At 42.8% G+C, this 22,725-nt stretch overlaps 1 protein-coding gene and 1 pseudogene across 1 annotated transcript in view; one reads left to right on the plus strand and one right to left on the minus strand.

Annotated features, from left to right (window-relative positions):
• Window positions 1-22,725, plus strand: part of LOC149172499 (F-box protein At-B-like) — a 132,115-nt gene that overhangs the window by 59,832 nt on the left and 49,558 nt on the right. The window lies entirely within an intron of this gene.
• LOC149172500 (extra-large guanine nucleotide-binding protein 3 pseudogene) lies at window positions 97-1,418 on the minus strand (annotated as a pseudogene).

Genomic DNA, 22,725 nt, shown 5'->3' on the forward strand with positions numbered 1-22,725 from the left:
CTAATATTACCTCAATAACATCAAATAATGGGTTCCCCGTTACATATGACTATAGCCTATGTGGTTAGATAGGCTACTTTGTTCTCCTTGGGCCATTTAATTATTAGAGGACATTAAAGTCCCCCGTTTCCAACATTGCTTCTCCTCAAGCAATTGCATGTTTGGGTATTGCAAGATCTGTTCTTGCACATATGCAACCCACTTTAAAATCTCACAAATATATTTGAAGGCTTCATTCGTTGCTGTAATCTCGAGCCTTCATTTGCCATGCAAACAACTTATGGCTGCTAATAGATGTATAGAGATCTTTGAATTTGATTGCCACATAATAGTAACCTTGATGGACCAGTGACTGATTATTGTGATGTGACTCCACTGCATTGAAATCCTTAAGCCACTCACATACAGTAAGTGGCACTCTATTGATATTCTCCTCAGAAATGTCATTTATTTAGTAATAAAATGAATGGTGTATGTTTGAAACATGAATGCTTCATAACATACTCAGAAAGTTCTTTCCTCGGGATTATCTTATTTCTCATGGTACCATTGTCTTCAACCCACATTTGGTCATATTCACTTACATCAAAACAAAATATTACAACTTGTACACCCTCAAACATTTCTAGCCACTTACATCCTTCATTTAATCCTTTAGTATTTACTCTAATAAAATGATACTTCACAGGTTGTGTTGGACAATTGAAGTTTTCATTATAAGGTTCTGACATGGAAATTCTATAATTGCTAACCCATTACTTTGAGTCACTCCAACATATAAAATGTCAGATTCTGATAGATCATACTCATTACTTGATACCTCAACGACCTGTTCGAAGAAGTAACTAGCAACATCAGGGAGGACATGCAACTCATTTCTTCTTGCATACATAGCCTGAACTGCAGGGTCCCTCGACATTTCATCAACTATTGGGGCATACTCACGTGTTGCAGCTGGGAAAAAAGCATCTAAATCCCCCATTGCTATAATTTCCAGAAGTGAACCAGAAAAATGTTTCAATTTTGGATTGAGAGACTAAGTACATTGAGTAGCTTCTTTATCATCACTTTCATTTGAGGCAGAAACTTGTTCATGTGAATTGGAACCATTGATATCTGCTAAGCTTTCCTCTTCAAAATGCTCATGCCCCTCAAGCAATATGTGAAGGTATTTATATAGGTTGCTTTGAATCATCAGTTTGATGTTTTGGAACTCCTGTGAAAATTTCTCTCTTGTAGAGAAATTTTGCTTGCTTGAAAATTGTACTAGTGCCAGAGCCTTCATATCCAATTAACAAGATCTTTTGAATCTTTTTCTGCTCTAGGTATTTTAGGATAGATTTGCTGGAATGATTATCTGTATTTTCCCTCGAACCGTGATGGTTCCTTTGAGGGTAGGTGTTGATTTTTGGTAGCATCAGATGTGCTCTACCATGAAAATTGGTGGGGAGGCTAAGGCACATGAGATTTCCAAGACCCAGAAATCGTTTGGAGAAATTCCACCTGGATGAAGAGATATTAAAATAATTAATGTTTTTAATGGGTTCCTAAGTCTAGACTCTAAACTTAGGAAAATAAAAATATTAATGTGTATTAATATAAAATGCGTGAGAAAGTTCTAAGTGACAAGGATCAAGCAGTTCTAATCTTAGCCATTGATTAGGGACTAAATGTTGGCCGTTGAATCGTCAACAGGAAAAGTATAAGCGGAGGCTTGAGGGTCAGTTGGAGATACACCAAGAGATATCAAGAATTCGATTTTTTGGGGCTAGGTTTGCTGAGGAAATCGAGTTAGAGATCAGTTGCAGTGAGGGGCAGTTCAGCAAGGGATTTCGATCCAAGGCTGAAGAATACCTATTAGAGAGGCAACAAAGTGACGGAAGAGGCATCACAGAGCCTAGGAGACCTCTGAAAATGGGGCACTTAGGCTTCTTGTTTAGCTTACAATAACCTCTCCCACTTCCAAAGCTTTAAAATCTTCCCAAGTCTTATTGATTAACCAGTGCAGAAATAAGAAATGCTTGACAATATAGTGTATGCTTATGTTTGTCTTAAACGGATTATATGCTTTAAAATCTATTGTCTGTGCTGTAAGTTGATGTGCTGAAACTGATGTATGAATACATGTAACAGAAAATAAAGTAGCAATAAACAATCACATAGAGACAACAATTTAATTAGGAGTTCACCCACAACTCTTGGGCTACATCTTCATGAGCTCTAGTTAATTCAACCATAGTTTTTAAAAACGACCGTTTCGAAACGGAAACGGCCGAGTTGGTCCGTTCCATTGCCCTCCGGAGTGACTCGGTACAAAAAACGGCTCGGTTGGCCGAGTCATGGCTGACTCGGCCAACTCGACCGTTTCCCGTACTGACTCGGCCGAGTCACAAACAGCAGCCCGTAACCCACTAAAACAACGATTTAACATTATTTTAATGAAATTTTAAGGGGTTTGCCGATTGGTTTGGACTTCAAGGTGTTTTATGAATTAGCTAAATGTTATTTGGGGTCCATTTCCCCCTCCAAAACCCTATTTAACACACTCAAATGCTCTCTACTATTGATATGCTATTCAAATTTAAAAGTGACATTCTCCTTAATCTTCATTTTCATCATTTTACTTAAATTTTTAACATTACCATGAAATGACTCAGGATGTTTGAGAGTGGTTTCGGCCTCAATGGATTTCATATGGAGAAAATAGATTTTTAGATTTCATTCAAAATCCAGCAGACTTATCAGTTTTTCAGGATTTCAGGATTGGAGGATTGCAATGTTTCCATTGAATTTTGTCATGTATTAGGGTATGGAACTCGTATTAATCAAGAGCACCAATCCCTCTATATACCTTGATGTTAGTGACATTGGTTGTCGAACTCCTCTGGGATTTGCTCCCAAACTAGGAGCTTCTAAAAATGTCGCTCCCGCTCCCGTTTTCGCTCCTGCTCCCAAGTAACACAAAGAAGAGAAACCGTTTGGATAAAAAATAGTTAAATGATCTAGTTTATGCCCAATACAACCTCCAGCTCAGACGAAACCATTTGCTGAACAAAAGACCTGATTCAGATCCCATTGTGTTGGAAGACATTGATCCAACATCAGATTGGGTAGTGGAGAGTTGTCCAATAGAGTTTGATCCTGATGAGGATCTTGATTTAGATTTAGATATCGAGACATCAGTTGAACTTGAACATGTTGTTCAGTTGAATGCAGATCCCATATCCACCAGCCTCAGTCTCACAGCCAGCAGGGACTCCAGTTGTAGGTGCTTCCTCTGCTCAGCCACGACAGAAGCGCAGCCGCATATTTACTCTATCTCAGGGTGCATCTGCTGCAGTTGCACAGCCTGCTAGTGGTACCACTTCTACAACTGCAGTTGGAGATGATGATGATGATGAGGAGCCATGGGGCCCCCTGTCTGACTCTGATGATGATCCAGAGATTGATCGACATGATCTTGGCTCCTCTGGCAGTAGCTACTAGCCAGTAGCTGTAGTACTAGTACTGGAGTCTGGTCACAGTTTACTTTTGTTGTAGAGTCCATTTCCAGCCTCCTTGGTTATGTGTTTTTTGTTTTGAGTCTTTGATCATGTATGACAGTTGACTATGTATTGCCATTGGGTACCATTTTGATATAATGGATTGGTTCATGAGCTTACTTTGATCATATGTTGTCTTCCATCTATATTATAAAGCTGCGTGTTTGGAAACACGAATGAAAATCTTTAAAATTATGTTTAAAATCTTTAAAATTATGTTTTTTTATAAAAAAAATAAATATTTAATGTATTTTTTACAATGACTGAGTCATTGAAATCGAGCCGGCCGAGTCATTACCGTTTCGGAGTCGGAGTCGGAGTCGATCCTCGGCCGAGTCGGAGTTGGAGTCGAAGTTTTAGAACTATGAATTCAACTAGGTTCTTTGGGATTATGGCATAAGTATTTTTTACAAGCTCTTGGCTCAACTCCCGCTGTTTTATATAGAAACAGTGGGTTTAGACACCATGTTATCCCCTGGCTCTTGAAGCTCTGGCTCTTGGTTCTGGCTCTTGGCTCTAACTCTGTCTCTTTGGCTCTTGGTTCTGGCTCTTGGCTTTGACTCTGGCTCTTTGGCTTGGGCTCTCGGCTCTTGGCTTTTGGCTCTGGCTTCTTTATGCCTTCTATCAGGTTACGACTCTCTCTGGGCTTTTCACTTGAACTCCAAGTGATTCCCTTGGCTGCCTTTTTCTTTTGCGCTGCCTCTTTTGCCTTAGCTTCCTGCTTTGGCTTGGATTTCATCAACAGAAACCCCAACAACACCCTCAGCAACCAATAGTCCTCCTGTTTCTATTGTTCTGTGGCTTTTTAAGCCAAATCGCGCTGCCTGTTCATTTTCCCTCTCGAGCTCTTCCACTTCCGGCTTTAGTCTGCTCAAATCTCTCTTCTAGCATTCAATAATCATTGCATAACGCCTTTAGGGCAGGCGGCCACTTGTTTCGTAACGGAATGGACCCATTGGCGATTGAAATCCTTTAAAAACAGTCGTTCTCTGTTTACACAGAAAACGCTGTAAAACACGGGAAAATCCGCAAAGAACACTGTTCCCGGACTTCAATTTTTCATAAATGCGCCCTAAACTTCCATCGGGTCCGCCCACAAGTCGCTGTCGCAAGTTGCAAATGGCCTGTTCCAAGGTTTTCCTTCGTATTTTAAAAATACGTTAAAACACTAAAATCTCGCAAATATGGCCTTATCGGATTTCAAATATTATGTGTTTTCATTCGCAAACCCTTTCGGGTCCATTTCCATCGCATATCGCAGTTGCTAGTTGCAACTGCCCGGGGGGCTTCCCCTTTGGTGGTATTGCCGACGTATATATATTGCTCGCATATCTATCTATCTATATATATATATAAGGCCCCGCTCCATGGTGTTTGCCGATTGCAATCCGTCGATGTCGGCGATCGCGGTATCGCATCGGCCCGATCCCGTCGCATGTTATGCCTCCGATATCCGCCGACTGCCACTGCCGATTGCGATTGCCGATCGGATCTGGACCGTTGATCGGCCCGATCTGACGGCTCCTGTGCAAACACTGTTCAAGCCACTGTTTTGCCTCTTTTTCCTTTGAAAAAGGGTAGCTTCATTTTATGATAACTCCTTCATCTAAAGTTTGTTTTTGCCCATTCAAGTTGCGTTGGATTCAGAATGAGGAGATCTCTGCAATGAGACTATTTCTGAGAGCAACCTACAACTTTCATTTTCCTCTGATTTACAAAGGATTTGTGTCATTGGACACCTTTTACCTCTTATATGAAGGCTTTTAGACTTAGAGGTTTACCCAGGATCCATTTTTGGATCATGCCTTCCCACTAAAGGAACTTTTGGTCTCCAAAACACTGATCTATTGATCTGAACAGTAAATGAGAGTGACTCACCCTCTTCTTTTTAGCCTCCCTACACTTGCCTTTGCATAGTGCCTTTGAACCAAAGTTTCTGACCACATCCCTTCTCTTGATGGGCTGGTCTTCTTGGGAAGAACTGTCTTCCTCCTTGCCTTCTGTAGAACTTCTGCTGAAATGGTCACAGAAGGTAGTTTGAACTTCTTTGCGTTGATCATTGATCCAAGGTGGCTCAAACAAATGTGAAGTACATCTGCTTCACAAAACTTTCATTTGTACCTATTTGACATGCTGCCAACAACCACTGTTAACAAAAACAGGCATACAGACAACAACTGGATGGACTAAACTCCTACTTCAACAAAAGAAACAGATTTCATATCTTGTGAACACTTCCATGTATTACATTTGCATACAAATGATGGACTAGATAACAAGCCCACAAAAACATGCCTTTAAACAAATGACCCTTCAAGTCAAGCATGTAGAAAAAGACCATTAGGACTCTTTTTCAAAAGATGAAACACTTCATCATTATCTCCATTTGGAGACCAAGTTAACTTCTCCCAAGTCAACATGGCACCACGTGCATGTCAAAGCAATCAACCCTGCAAGTTAATTACACATACAGATTCAAAAACAAGGAAATCATCAACATCCCTGTGTTCATGCATTTCAAGCTCATGCATGCATTTCACCTTTCAACTTTCGCTTAAGCACACTATACAACTTTCGCTTAAGCACACTGTACTTTCGAAGCTGTAATGAAATATAATGTAAATGCATCCATAGACATGCAATCTCAATCGGATAAGAACTCTAACCGTTCCTTACCAATCCCTTTCAGAGGGACTATCTTTGTCTGCACATCAACGTCATCATGTGAATCATTCTGAGACACATCATTCATGGAATCTTCACTTCCATTTCTGCCATCTTCTCTTTCCACTTTCTTCAACTTTTGTGGCAGCATTGCTGGATTCAGAGTCCAACATTTTGTAGCAAGATGTCCTTGCTTATGGCAGTAAATGCACTGCATGTGTATCCTCTTGACAGCATGATTTGCCTTGTCCAATGGACCTTTGGCTTCTTGCTTCTTTTCCTTCTTTTGCTTTCTGTATGTGGCCATTCTCTTCCAACATCTAGAAACATTATGGTTATTCAACCCACAAAAGGAACATGCAATTCTTTTCTCATACATATGTGGAAATTTATCATGCTTTGCAAAATCAAAAGGAATATGATTAGAACCAGATTTATACCTGCCTCTTTCACCTTTATTGCCTTCATGAGGAGGTGAAGCAAATGAAGAAGTGGCTCCCTTTGGAACACCATCAATCTCTTCAAGGCTGTTGGAGTCTCCCCAACTCTCTGGTTCAAGTGTGTGCTTCTGAACACCTGCATCCTGCAATTGATGTTTCAAGCTATTGTATTCCTCTTGAATACAACCTTCACACTTCTGAGGTAGAGGACATGAACTGAAACTCCTTCTTGGGACTGTTTCAATGGCCTTCATGGCAGCTTTGGAACTATCTCCATAAGACTGTCCATAGCCAAGACCCAAATACTTAGGCCTTTCCTCAACCATTATTGGTTCAACAATACCTTGTGCATGCTTTCCCAAGCCCTTTCCTTCATAGCCCATCTTGGACATTAGCTTGGAACCTATGCCTTTAGTATGTTTTTCAAAGAACCAATATAAACATTCTTAGAAGAATTTGAAGACAAACTAGAACAATTTACCTCTTCTTCAAGCTGGTACTTAACTAAGGCTTCTTGGGCAACAAAGAGCCGTGTTTCCAACTCATGCATCCTTTTCAGTTTCATATTTGCAATATGAAGTTGCCTCTCCATTTCCTGCAATTTGTCAAAAAGCAACTGCTTCTCTTCCTCCATGGAATTCGACTGCTCTTTAAGTATGCTGCTCTTCTTTCCATCCTCATACATTTCTCTCACCATATTCATCATGATGAACAAGTCTCGCTTCATGTCTTCATCAAAGACTTTTATGAAGAAAGGAGAATTTGAGGACTCACTTGAAGAAGTTGTCATTATGTCAATGAACAAAAGAACTTCAAACAAGAATAACAAAGAGCTTACTTCAAGCAACCTTTTGCAACAAACCTCTTGTGCTCCAAGGACTGCTTTGAGGTCCTTTGGGATAGAAGAATGCCTTCAACCCTTCTCCTTCTTGTCCTTCCTAGACTGAGCTATCAATAGCTTTCCCTTCACCTCTGCAAACTCAACAAATAGTCAGTCTGCAAACAAGCTTATAATCAATCAGACAATCAATCTTTGACTGTCCAAACACTTTTTTAACAAACAATCTTTGCTCTGTCAATCAAGCATTCTGATATAGCCTTCTTAAAGATGTAGTTAATCAATCTTAAGCTCTGGTACCACCTGATTTGAAAATGGGGCACTTAGGCTTCTTGTTTAACTTACAAGAACCTCGCCCACTTCCAAAGCTTTAAAATCTTCCCAAGTCTTATTGATTAACCAATACGGAATTAAGAAATGCTTGACAATATAGTGTATGCTTATGTTTGTCTTAAACTTATTATATGCTTTAAAATCTCTATTGTCTGTGCTGTAAGTTGATGTGCTGAAACTGATGTATGAATACATGTCACATAAAATAAAGTAGCAATAAACAATCACACAGAGACAACAATTTAATTGGGAGTTCACCCACAACTCTTGGGCTACATCTCCGTGAGCTCTGGTTAATTCAACTAGGCTCTCTGGGATTATGGCATAAGTCTGTTTTACAAGCTCTTGGCTCAACTCCTGCTGTTTTATACAGAAACAGTGGGTTCAGACACCATGTTATCCCCTGGCTCTTGAAGCTCTGGCTCTTGACTCTTGGTTCTAGCTCTTGGCTTCGACTCTAGCTCTTTGGCTCTTGGTTCTGGCTCTTGGCTCTGACTCTGGCTCTTTGGCTTTGGCTCTCGGCTCTTGGCTCTGGCTTCTTTTTGCCTTCTATTAGGTTACAACTCTCTCTAGGCTTTTCACTTGAACTCCAAGTGACTCCCTTGGCTGCCTTTTGCTTTTGCGCTGCCTCCTTGGTTTCTGTGCTGCCTCTTTTGCCTTAGCTTCCTGCTTTGGCTTGGCTTTCAGCAACAGAAACCCCAACAACACCCTCAACAACCAACAATCCTCCTGTTTCTGTTGTTCTGTGGCTTTTTAAGCCAAATAGCGCCCCCTGTTCATTTTCCCTCTCGGGCTCTGCCACTTCCGGCTTTGGTCCGCTCAAATCCCTCTTCTAGCGTTCAATAATCATTGCATAACGCCTTTAGGGCAGGCGGCCACCTGTTCCATAACGGAATGGACCCATCGGCGCTTGAAATCCTTCAAAAACAGTCGTTCTCTGTTTACACAGAGAACGCTGTAAAACACGGGAAAATCCGCAGAGAACACTGTTCCCGGACTTCAATTTTTCATAAATGCGCCCTAAACTTCCATCGGGTCCGCCCACAAGTCACTGTCGCAAGTCGCAAATGGCCTGTTCCAAGGTTTTCCTTCGTATTTTAAAAATATGTTAAAATACTAAAATCCCGCAAATATGGCCTTATTGGATTTCAAATATTATGTGTTTTCATTCGCAAACCCTTTCGGGTCCGTTTCCATCGCATATCGCATTTGCTAGTTGCAACGGCCCGGGGGGCTTCCCCTTTGGTATCGCTGACGCCAATCCGCTGATATCAGCTATCGGCATATCACTCGCATATATATATAGACACACACACACACACACACACACATAAGGCCCCGCTCCATGGTGTTTGCCGATTGCGATCCTTCGATATCGGTGATTGCGGTATCGCATCGGCCCGGTCCCGTCGCATGTTATGCCTCCGATATCTGTCGACTGTCACTGCGGATTGCGATTGCCGATCGGATCTAGACCGTTGATCGGCCCAATCCAACGGCTCCTATGCAAACACTGTTCAAGCCACTGTTTTGCCTCTTTTTCGATTGAAAAAGGGCAGTTTCATTTTATGATAACTCCTTCATCTAAAGTCTGTTTTCGCCCATTCAAGTTGCGTTGGATTCAGAACGAGGAGATCTCTGCAATGAGACTATTTCCGAGAGCAACCTGCGACTTTCATTTTCCTCTGATTTACAAAGGATTTGTGCCATTTGGCACCTTTTACTTCTTATATTAAGTCTTTTAGACTTAGAATTTTACCGAGGATCCATTTTTGGATCAAGGAGGGTTGACGCAGAGCCTAAGGAGGCCAGCGCAGAGGACGCAAAAGCCGTAGAGGCTGATGCAGAGGACGCAGAAAGGTGCAGAGGCTGATGCAGAGGACACAAAAAGGCGCAGAGGTTGACGCAGACAATGTAGAGGGTTGTAGAGGCTGACGCTGGGCTGAAGAGGCTGCGTTGAGGAGGCTCTGTGGGGCAGACTAAGAGCAGATCAACCGGGAGAGGGTGACACAGTTTCAGAGGAGTGCTTGGAGCAGCTTTCGCTGTCCAGCACAAGGAACAGTCAGAGTCACTGTGAGGTTGATCATCCGTTTGCCGATTTTCCGGAATATCTGTCTTCGGATAGAGGTACTAAAGCCGAGGATATTCTCTGAAGGGTGAGCCATGTCTGGCACCCTAATTGTATTCATAAATTTGCTTAATTATAAAACCCTCTATATGTTGCACCGGTTTTCCCTAATTGGGTTTTTTCGGGGACGATTGTCCAAAAATAACGGTGTCCCTTGTGTTGTTTCAGTTCATTTCAGTTGTTGATTTGTATATTTGTGAAGGCTGCAATTGTGTTTACTTCGATGTTTATGTTATTAAATAACTTGTTAATGTAAAGAACAAGTAGGAGATAGTAAACCAAATATTGCAGTAGGGGTTTATGATGTGTTAGATTTAGAATTTTTCACATGGTATCAAAACGATTGTAGATCAAAGAGGATTGAAGGCACCAGGCAAAGAAATCTGAAAATTTGTAGCAGAGAAGCAACTGTCCTGAGAGACAATGCTTTTCTAGAGCTGAAGAGGCAAGAGGAGTGACGTAGTGCAAAGAGGGTGACCCAAAGACTCACGCAGAGCCTGCGCCAGCATTCTGATCTAGTAGAAGGGCCAGTGCAAAAGCGGAAAGGGGCAGAACAGGCTCACGTAGAGCCACGTCATCCTTCTCAGCCAGGAAGGATTGACATAGTTGGCCGGGAGAAGCAGATTTAGCCCAAGCTGTGATTGCACAGACCCTGAAGTGCTCAGATTCTTTAGTTGATGGGACTAAGGGAGTTGTGCAGATTGTGATTTGAGGAGTTAGTGGGACGTTGCTTCTATCTGTGCAGAACAGTGTCTAAGGGGACTGAACCAAGGTAGAGGGAAGCACTACCTCGAAAGATTTCTAGCCAAGAAATCTAGATCCAAGTTGCAACGACAAAGGAGGATTGGAGAGGAGTGATTCGACAGTTGGCCGGAGGATTTCCAGGAGGGAAGTCGAGACTCAAAGGGAGTCTAGAAGAGGAGTAGAGATCGCAGTAAACAGATTGAGGGATTAGGATAGGTTGGACGGGGCTTGTAATTTTGTCATCTAGAAGGCCAACATCTTGGCAATCCTGGATAAACATTGCATCAAGGACTATGCCTTGAAAATCGTAGCTGTCCCTGTTGACCCTGATGCAAATGAGAAGTATGAGGAGGCCATGGCGAAGGCGAAATGCATGATCCTAGATGGGGTCAAGGATCATGTAATACCACATATTGCTAAGAAGTCGACAATGGGAGATGTGGGAGACTCTGACCACCTTATACCAGGGCTCTTTTGTGCAACGGAAGATGTTATTGGAGAATCAGTTGAGGTCATATCGGATGTAGAGAGGAGAGGAGATAGATCATTTCCTTCTCAGATTGCAAGGAATTTGTGACCAACTTACTCCCGTGGGGTCTACACTGGATCCAGATTTTATGGTCACTACTGCTTTGAATGCAATCTCCGAGGATTGGGAGACGTTTGTCCAAAGCATTTTGGGCAGAGCGACTGTCCCCAGTTGGGAGGAGATGTGGGCACCTCTTAGATAGGAAGAGATCAGGAGGTTGACCAAGGCAGGGAGTAGCGGTAAGGGAATTCGAGACAAGAAAGAGGAGGAGGATGCGGCTCTAGCATCTGTGGGACAACAGGGGGTTCAGAAGAGGAAGAAGAAGGACAACTCAAAGGTCAAGTGCTTCAACTGTGGGGAGATGGATTATTATGTCTCTCAGTGCCCTAGGAAGAAAGGCAAGGGAGAAGCTTCCGGCTCAAAGGCAGCTCCAGCAAAGGCGGAGAAGGATGTCGAGACTGATGACGATTGTGCCATGAGTGCTCATGCGCCTCTAGAGAAGAGGTGGGGAGATATAGAGTTGTAGTCGAGAGGACTACAAAAGTAGGGGCAAGATCCTTGAGGTGCCCAAACTCTTGGATCACATACGACTACGGGAGCCCTTAATGACAGTAGCATGATGACAGGGGTTGAGTGGAGCAAGGTGTGATGGAGCGGCAAGGCAGTGCTAGAGTGCATAAGTCTATAGCAATTCAGTGGAGGTTGCAGCAGTGCGAGAGGCACAAAGGTGTTTGCAACAATGCAGTGGCAGCAGAGGGAGCACAAGATAGCAACAGAGGTAGCTTCAGCATCACGAGGATCCCTGACTGACCAGGATGTCAGTGTTTGGGTGAAGTCAGTTACTTACTTCTCTGTAACTGAGTTGCAGTGTAGCAATTAGCAGTGGCAGTGTTATGGGCAACATGATGCAACATGTTGAGAGGGAGCTGCAGTACAGATGTAGCAGTGGCAGTGGATGCTAGGCAGCAGGCCAAGCATCAACACAGAGGACCAATGCGGAGGATTAGTGTGATGCTTCTATGGTGAAGCATTGCTAGAGCACATTCCTCGCTAAGAGGGAGTGTTGATTTTTGGTAGCATCGGATGTGCCCTAGCCATGAAAATTGGTGGAGAGGCTAAGGCACATGAGGTCTCCAAGACCCAGAAATCGTTTGGAGAAATTCCACCCGGATGAAGAGATATTAGAATAATTAATAGTTTAATGGGTTCCTAAGTCTAAACTTAGGAAAATAAAAATATTAATGTGTATTAATATAAAATGGGTGAGAAAGTTCTAAGTGACGAGGATCAAGCCAATTCTAATCTTAGCCGTTGATTAGGGACTTATTCTCAACCGTTGAATCGTCAACAGGAAAAGTATAAAAGGAGGAGGCTTGAGGGTCAGTTGGAGATTCACTAAGAGAGATCAAGAATTTGATTTTCTGGGGTTGAGTTTGCTGAGGAAATTGAGTTAGAGATCAGTTGCAGTGAGGTGCAGTTCAACGAGGGATTTCGATCCAAGGTTGAAGAATACATAATAGAGAGACAACAAATGTTGGAAGAGGCAGTGCAGAGCCTAGGAGGGTTGACGCAGAGGCTAAGGAGGCTAGCGCAGAGGACGCAAAAGCCGTAGAGGCTGATGCAGAGGACGCAGAGGCTGCCGCAGAAAGGCGCAGAGGATGACGCAGACAACACAAAGGGTTGTAGAGGCCGACGCTAGGCTGAAGAGGCTATGATGAGGAGGTTTTGTGGGGAAGACTGAGAGCAGATCAGCCGGGAGAGGAGTGCTTGGAGTAGCTTTCGCTGTCCAGCACAAGGAACAGTCAGAGTCACTGTGGGGTTGATCATCCAGTTGCTGATTTGTTGGAATATCTATCTTCAGATAGAGGTACTATTGCCTAGGATATTCTCTGAAGGGTGAGCCATTTCTGGCAGCCTAGTTGTATTCAGAAATCTGCTTAATAATAAAACCCTCTATATGCTGCACCGGTTTTCCCGAATTGGGTTTTTTCGGGGACGATTGTCCAAAAATAACGGTGTCCTTTGTGTTTTCTCAGTTCATTTCAGTTGTTGATCTGTATATTTGTGAAGGCTGCCATTGTGTTTACTTTGATGTTTATGTTATTAAATAACTTGTTATTGTAAAGAACAAGTAGGAGATAGTAAACCAGATATTGCAGTAGGTGTTTCTGATGTGTTAGATTCAGAAATTTTCACGGTAGGTAACGGTAGTAAAGAGCATATCAGCCTTGTAAATTCCTTGCCCCATAAGTTTCCTTTTTAATTATTCCGACCCTATTCTTCATATGATCCATTTGCATGCAGCTGAAATTGAGTGTCACATGGACACTGCACCCTTGCAAACTACCTTGGAACTACCAATATCCACAAATGCTCCAATCATATGGGGAAGAAGCCTTTTAATAATGGCAAGATATATACTTCCAACTTGCACATTTGTTTTTTACTGGGTCCAATAATATTTCCACTGGTTTCCCATCTTCTAAAATTGCAATTCTTTAAATGGAAGTGCTACCCTGGTTTCCCATATAGTCAGGACTCAGGATTGCTACCCTGGAACTATCAATATCCACAAATGAACCAATCATATGGGGATGAAGCCTTTTAATAATGGCAAGATATATACTTCCAACTTGCACATTTGTTTTTTACTGGGTCCAATAATATTTCCACTGGTTTCCCATCTTCTAAAATTGCAATTCTTTGAATGCTACATGTTGAAGAGTTTATAATTATTTCAGTTTTAACATCCCTTTCCTTCTGAATAACCATCCCAATAGGTTCTTGAGTTGTTTGCAATTCAGTAGATTGTGTTTCATCCTCATAAATCAAATTCGCTTGTAAAGATTCCTCAATTTCTGCAAACTCTACAACTCCATCTAATCCAATCCTTAGTGTCAAATTTTCAAGCATACATTCCTCTTTAACCAGAACAGAAGCAGCTGGAAGCCAGGGTTCTTCAATAGGCTGATCACCATATTTCAGGCCTTCTATATTCTTGTGCTCCATTGATGTTGTAGGACCCTTTCCTCTGAAAGTCTTTGTGGAGATGAGTTTGAATTAATTTCACCTTAAAAACTAGATAGAGTGTCATTGTCCAGGCTTATAAAGTCATGGGATGTGTCACACATATTTGCTGGATCACTGCCAGATATAGTATAGATAAATAGATAAGTAGCCTCTTCAATATCTATGTCTTAATGTTCTACAACCGAGTTATATAGTCCTTATGATTTCAAACCTTCAAAACCACGAGGTTGGCCAGGTGGTCCCTTATCTCCTTCCCACGTTCCCTATGATACAATTGGAAGCATTTTATATGCTAGTCACGAGCATCTATCTTGAACCACAACACCTTTCTTCACGTGTCACTCCGATGATGGCACTGACAAGCATAATTGGGTCCAGGTCTCCATGTAATGTTATCTGAGGTATTTTCACTTACTTTCACAAGGTAGTTATTCTATAAACTTGTACCATGGGGTACTCTCTTCCTATTGGCAACCTCAATACTATTTGCGTTGACAAAGGAATAAACTGTACTATCAGTGTGGTTTATCTCTGGTAATAAAATAGAACTCTTGATGCCATTTGCTTGCATGCCCAGACCTTTAATAACAGTTATATTTTGACTCCCCTTGTGTAATTTCCAACATTAGTTGATCAGATGTCCTCCTTGTCTGCACCCATGATTTCAGGCAATTTACTATCTTTTGACCCTTTCCTCTGCTCTCCATTTCTCTACAATCCTCATGTGCTTCATCTAAAATAAATGATAATAACTCAGGTTCTGTAGTGTCACGTAAGTGAGAATTATTGCCATGTTCTGGCACCCTTGCTTCGTTCATCCATGATCTTGTTTCATGATTTTTTCCTCACTCAAATCTATTTGTAACCTGAACTTTGCCAAAATTCTTATCCTCCCTAGAAGCATTTTTGCATTGCTTTCCTAAAAACTTCTGTGCTCCTGATTGTGCACTATCTCCACTCCTGAATCGTTTCATGCCATCCTTGCTATGCATAAAAGAGTCAATCTGCTGTATTCGGCATGTATATGGATCTTCATTGGAAGAATCTAGTTTCCTGCTATCATCTTCATCAACGAGTTTCCTGTTTAGACCAGAGTTACCATTCCTACTTATAATTTCACTCATCTATTGAGTTCATTACAGTATCTCCTAATATGGTCTTATCAACATTTCCTTCCATACTCCCTAGGGAACTGCAGTCCCTAATTTGATTTTGGCTGACCCTAATGTTGAAATTTGGCAGCTTAGGGAGAAATTCCCTCCATTGGGAAGCCTTCCTCATCCGGAGAAGACCCTTCTAGCCCTTGGAAGAATTAAATTTGGCCATGAAAAAAATATTATTTTTCATGTGGAACCCACATCTTCACAAAAGTACAAGTCGGACTGGCAAGAAAATTCGACCCCCTAAGATGCCTATAAATACACATCATGCCACATCACTTGGAGGCTTCATCATCGAAACACATTTTCTCTTCTATTGGTTCGCGTAGCTCTGAAAATTGTAGGTCTAAGGTGTAATGTTCCAAATTGAAAATTAACAGTGATAATCAAGCGAATGCAACAAATTCAACACAATAAAAATGTAGACAGATTAGAAAACCAGAAATGAGCCAAATACTCACCAAAATGGGCCAATTTTATTAAATAATTATGCTGGAGTACAATATGAAATAGAAAGAGTGCACTTGGGCTTGCACAAGGCAAGCTACAAGCCTCAGGTGGATGCTCGATCACTGCCTAACTGCTGCAGGAGCTTCCCCTATGAAAATCTGCGCTGGCCCTTGTAATTCTGCACTGTTCGCTAAGTCGGGACCCTTGTTTGACCTCTCAAATCTGCCTAGAAAATTCTGCCAAATTATTTCTGAGATACTTGTCAAAAACCCAAAAAACCCAAAAAGGGTTTTGGCAAATTCTACTGACCATTTGGGACCCAAAATTTCAGCTCTTTCCTCCTCACTAACTGCCAAATAATTTTGCTGTTAGAGAACCAAAACTTCCCCAAAAATTCTGCAAAATTAGGAGCCAACTCCTTGACCCTTGGCTGACAAAACCCAGAAATGTTTTGGGCTAATTTTGACCTCCCAGAATTACCCAAAATTGGTGCTATACCCACCTTAGTAGAGACTGCGTCTCCAGTGGCTCTATCTGTTGCAAACTCTTCTTTTTTCTCCTCAATCTGCTATAGGAATGGTGTAGGAAATTTTCTTGGATGTAGGGGAGAGGTTTTACATCAAAACCCGACACAACCCCCTGCGCAAACCTTAGGAAGATAAATTCGTTCCCCTCAATAGCCATCACCTCTAGCTCCAAAACCTTCCACAAAGGTTGAGCTCTCCCTCAAGCAACTCCAATGATTTTCTCCTGACAAAATACCCTCAGAAGCTAGCTGAAATAAGTGGTATGGTTTCTCCACTGCATCCTCCCTGGAGTACGAATTGGCTGAAGGAATCTGCTGAAATATGCTGCAATACTCCACAACCCTCTCACTAAAATAGCAATAGCTTGCGTTCCTAGGGTGGCACTTGAAGTCCACCCAAAGAAGGGTGAATTCTCTCCTTGGAGAACTCTGTGCTAAGCAGCATTAGTGACCCAGCTAAACAACTTGAGCAACCAAGAAAATTGATGAGTGAACAAAAGACCCCAATAGCTTTTATGGCACTAGGAAGATAAATTTGTTCCCCTCAATAGCAATCACCTCCAGCTCCAAAAATTTCCACAAAGATTGAGCTCTCCCTCATGAAGCTGCTTTATCGAATAGTCCCCCTCGTGCACTTCAGGGGTGGACTCCTAAAGATGCAATCCAATCCTGGTGGGATTGAATCCTCGTATGCCCGAGCTTCCCCTGATCTCCTCCTGCCGATCACCCTGCCACATTGGTGAAGTTCCCCACACCATCAATGAGTCACTAAAACCAAATGGAAGATCTGGATGACCTTCCCATGTAGAAACCAACTCACCTCTATAGGTAGCTGGACTGCTCAGCCCTGCTATGCCATAATCCCCTGCCTGTCGTAGAAGGAACCTATTGAGCTACCATCGTGACACCTCGTTCATGTCTGATTGCTCAACATGCTCATACCATACCCTCCTCTCCGGTAACGCTCGGCCACTATATTCGTCACAATCAACGTTATGACCAACCTGCGAGGACAACTCTGCAATGCTCGAGTCCACCACTCCACGACTAGCCTTGATCCTGAGTGGCAACCTGCCTCGCCATGTGACGAAGGTCTCAGTGACTCCACATGTGTCAGCTTGGGAAAAAGTTGGATCACCCTCCATCATAACCCTGCCCATCGATAAGTGGAGTGATCCTCTCGCCAACTGGATCCCTGGATCCCCTAACCATACTAGGAGCTCACAACTCCCACTCCCCATGGGTTGCCGCTGTGTAGCATTATTACCTACTAGAACCCATCCGACCCTCATGTCTGACCCCTGTATGTCTCCCATAGGTGGACCCCAAGTGCTAAGAACATGTTCCCAGCATGCCAATCTGCCATGCTCCTGCCAGCCCATACTGTGAAATACGCTATCCCAATTCTTGAGGATATGCCTGGACATAACACAGAGTCTGGGCACCCTCCTGTAGACAAAGTCTACCATCCTTTGTTCGTCAGGCTCTTGTAGCGCCTCATACTGTCTCGCCAAAAGTGCATCATGTAGCTCCCTCGATAATTAGCCACTTGATCCCTAAGCCTGTATCCATCATCTCGTGCATCCATCAAAAGTCTCAATTGGAGAGTCTCCTCTCCTCCCATGACCCATGGGGTCTCATCCAATTTCCTAAGGTGGGCCTCCCATGTCCTCCCGCCTGAACAAAGAGCATTGTGGGGCAGCAACAAAATGCTCTGCGAATGTAAGCAACATTGGAGGATGATGGTTGGGTAGGTCCCCAAGGGTATGATCGAGAGTTCGTAAGGAAACAGGAGAGTAACCCTATGGATGACCCTCCCTCTGCCTCGGATCTGCTGACAACCCCTCGAAGCCTATCTCCGCTAAACATGGTCTCATAAGATGCTCAACAATGTCCTCATCGATACTAGGTGAGCTGCATCCAATGGTACACCTATTGGCCTTGTCCGTAAGTCTCCTTGGAGGTAACACTCCAAGTGTCCACTGCGCCGCATCATCTGCCACTGCATACCACCCAGTATCACCGCACTCCTCGACATGCCATTATACGTCGCAACCCGTCTCTATACACAACAGAATGCCACCTACTACGACTATACCATCTTGTATTGTCCTGTGTCCTACCTGTGTCACTGCACCTGTCACTCCCCGCATGTACTTAATGCAATGTAAGGCACTCCCACTACACAATGCAGTCCAACATACTATGACACACCCCCATGCGTCTTCATGCCCATCTGCAGACAACTGCTCCATGTTAGATGCTCCTACCCATCCCTGGATGTGATGGCCTAAAGCTGTGTTTGTATGCGTCAGCTCGCACTCGATCGATATCATCACCTCCACCATCGTATCAACATACTCTCCGATAAGTCAATATCCCTTCTAAATCCTCCCTAAGGGACCCAAGAAGGGAATCTCCCTAGGTACTCGTAGCGATGCCACCCCTGCTCTGCTCCTTTGTGTCCTATGTGCCCCATGCAAATGTGAGGAATCTCCAGCTCCATACAAGGCAATGTGTGGTGGTCTACCAATTCCACCTCCTCCGACAAACTCTTGCCATAGTATGCTGATCATCTTGTGATCCCATGCACAACCGTCATACCAAGACAACCCAAGGAGTTTGCCCACAAACTGGTTGGCCACTGGTACTGACCAAACTCCCCTAGCGAATGCGCATGCTCAACTGTTAGGTCAACTATATCATCTAGGTCATAGTCAGCTGGTATACCTAGGAAATGATAGGTGGTCTCTCTCGAATCCCAATGCCAGTCTGGGCTTCCGGCATCCCCAGTGCTTGGAAACTCCTGCTGAGCTACACCCAGGTCCATTACCATCTCCATAACCCACTCCACTGTGTACCAACTCAGAATCTGTTAAAATTGGCAACCAGGGCAAAACTTCATGTGGGTCATCTTATTCATGGCTGATAATATTTTTATTAGATTCTTCTCGTCGAGAGGTGTAGGATTGATATAAAGATCATCTGATTTCGATAAGTATTCATGGAGATATGAATTTATTTTGATTATGGAATTATTATCAAGCCGACCTACAATTCATGTAGGCTCAGAAGCCCAACAGTCGCATCTATTCACCCACCAACGTTGTGTATAAATATAAGAGGACTTTTCCTCATTTAGACTCACTCATCTCATCACATCTCTCTCTCTCTACTGCGCATATATGAGTCTCTTCTCTACTGCGCTGAAATGGGTCTCTCTCTCTCACACATGTGAAGCCGGAAGTTGTTGAATTTGAAGCTGCAACTGCAGAAGTAAAGATTGACTTGCGTGGCCTAGAAGATCTCTTTGGAACTGTGCTGTAGGTTCATCTGAACCTCCTTTGAAAGCCGCAACTTTTGGTGGTGGAATGAAGTCAATCCGACAAACGGTTTGCAAGATATCTACTGCCCTAGTTTGAAGCCGGAAACTGCTGAAACTGACGCTGCAACTGCAGAAGTAAAGATTGACTTGCGTGGCCTAGAAGATCTCCTCATTTGAACTGCACTGTAGGTTCATCTGAACCTCCTTTGGAAGCCGAAACTTTTGGTGGTGGAATGAAGTCAATCCGACGGTCGGTTTGTGAGATATGGTCTGCCCTAGTTTGATAATGAAGTCGCTAATGCTGATGCTGCTGATCTAGGGTTTGCTACTGCTGATATGAATCAGATTTATTGTACTATTTCTCTCTGCTGAATTATTGAAGATAAAAGAAGATTTGATCAAAGGGTTTCCCCACACATTGTGGGGTTTGTCCCTGGCTAGCCGCCACATCTTGTGTCTCTTGTCTTGGCTTGTTTTTTGTCGATCGTTTAATGTTCTATCTGCACTTTACTTTATGTACATGTGATTGCTAATCGGTGGAATATAATAAGAAAAAGAAGTAAACTGTTATAAGCATAGAACATACCATAACTTAACATGGTATCAGAGCTGAGGTGAAGACAAAGCCCGAGCAAGAGCTAGAGAAATCATTGAAGAGAAGATTGGCAAGGCTATCCTAAAAGAACTATGGGGTCCTCAACACTCTTTCCTGCCGAAGACAAGCTCCGTGAGAAAGCTGACTATCACGGATGGAAGATGTGTATCGATCTAACCCTTGAAGATCAAGGAGTGCTGGACCATGTAAGAGGCAATATTGTTGAGCCTTCATCAAATGCATTTGTTGCTGCCTGGAACAAATGGAAAAATGGAGAAGTCAAAACAAAGAAGATCATCCGGGACTCTATCGACAAGCGCTTGGTGGCCTACATCTCTGATCTAGACGCCTCCAAGGAAATCTACGACAGACTGGTGAGTTTATTTAAAGTTAATGATGCAAATCAAGTTTTGTTTCTTAGAAATAAGTTGAGGGAAATCAAGAAGGGTAAAGATGAAAGTATGCAAGCATACTTCTTAAGAATCACCGAGATCAAGAACGATCTCCTATCTATTGGGGAAACCATTACTGACAGAGAAATGGCACTCACAACTCTTGGAGGATTACCATCTGAACGGTATGTGTTCAGGACTACTCTTCTGAACAATAATGTAATTCCTAGTTTCGAGGAATTAATGGCTAGATGCATTCAAGAACAAACAAGGGTAGAAGAGCAGGAAATGCCCTTGCCTAAAGGTCCTCCTGCTGCTTTTTCTTCTCATGCTAAGAAAAGAAATAATTCTGGGTCTAAATCGAAAAGAAAGGCTGGATTTAAGGGTGGAAGAAAAGGACGATGTTTCATTTGCAATAAAGCAAGTCACTATGTATGAGATCATGAGCATCATGATGAATGAGATCATGGACATAAAGGGCAACATGAGATCATGGACATATAGGATAGCATGATGATGATGCACACTAGTTTGAGCAGCATTATGATGGATAAAATCATGGACATGGGCAGCATGATGATAATCATGATTAGAGAAGCATGGTACAGTATGCAGTGGTGCAACTCGAAATCCCTCTGATGGCAATCAAAGGAATGACAAATTCAACAGCAAAGGTAAGAGGAGAGCTGGGAATCAAGGAAGAGGATAAGCATTCAAGAAGGCTAGAAATTCTAGGAACCTAGTGTCCACCTTGGCAATGGAAGACAGAGGCTACAAGGTAACCTTCAGCAATGGCAAGATATGCATATGGAAAAATAATGTTAAAGATGCCTTTACTCTTGGGTTTAGTGTTGATTCATTATATCAGGTCGATGGAAGTCCGCTAGGTGTCATGTCTTGTGACACAACTCTTTAGTCCGAACTTTGGCATCGAAGGTTTGCCCACCTTCATTACAAAGCTCTACCCGATGTAAGACAGATGGTAACAGGGATGCCCGAATTCCAAGTAGAGAAAGAAGGTGTATGTCCGGGATGTGCCAAAGGAAAGCTCAAAAAGGGGACCATTCCCCTCAAGCCAAAGCAAGACCTTCAATATATTACATCTGGTTTACTAAGGCATACCTGAGGTTGGCATTAAGAGGGAGATTACTACACCATATACTCCTGAACAAAATGGTGTGGCAGAAAGGAAGAACCGCTCAATTATGGAAGCTGTCCGGGCCATGCTACATGATCAAAGTCTTCCTAAGTTTCTATGGGCTGAAGCTGCAAACACTGCCATATATGTACAAAATCGATGCCCTCATCAAGCATTGGGTTCCAAGACTGCTGAAGAAAAATTCACCGGTAAGAAACCTGATGTTTCTCATTTTAAAATTTTTGGAAGCCCTATATACTTTCATGTGCCGAAAGAGAAAAAAAATAAATTGGGAGCATCTGGAAAGAAGGGAATTTTCGTGGGCTATGGTGAAAATACTAAAGGCTATAGAATCTATGTAGCCGGTCAAAGGGAAGTCATAATTAGTCACGATGTCACCTTTGACGAAGATATGGCTCTCAGCAAGGTAATCAATCTTCCGACTTTGAGGAGCTCTCAAGAAGCCGACACCAGGGAACCGAAAGAAAAGGATGATGAATCAATGCCTGATGTAGAAGAACCCATGGATCCGATTGATCCTCCTCCATATGAGCCTTCCTCTTCTAGGAAGAGGCCTTCATGGCTTAAGGGGTTACTTGATGATGCTGAAGGACATGCTGCACCCCGAGGAACCTTTCGTGAAAGTAAGAAACCTAATAGGTATCAAGGATACCTGACCATCATGAGCACGATCATACAAAATGAGCCTTCGTCATTCTCAGATGCCGTCAAGCATCAAGTATGGAAGGATGCTATGACCGAAGAATATGAGTCTATCATAAAGAATGATGTTTGGGAAGTAGTTCCCAGACCCCAGGACAAGACTGTTGTTACTTCCAAATGGCTTTACAAGATAAAAGCATGCAGCAGATGGAAGCACAGAAAAGTATA

This window comes from Pinus tabuliformis, chromosome 4_2, assembly GCF_031772625.1.
Source record: "Pinus tabuliformis cultivar Carrire ecotype Pingquan chromosome 4_2, CPIR1, whole genome shotgun sequence".
In the NCBI taxonomy this organism is placed as follows: Eukaryota; Viridiplantae; Streptophyta; class Pinopsida; order Pinales; family Pinaceae; genus Pinus; species Pinus tabuliformis.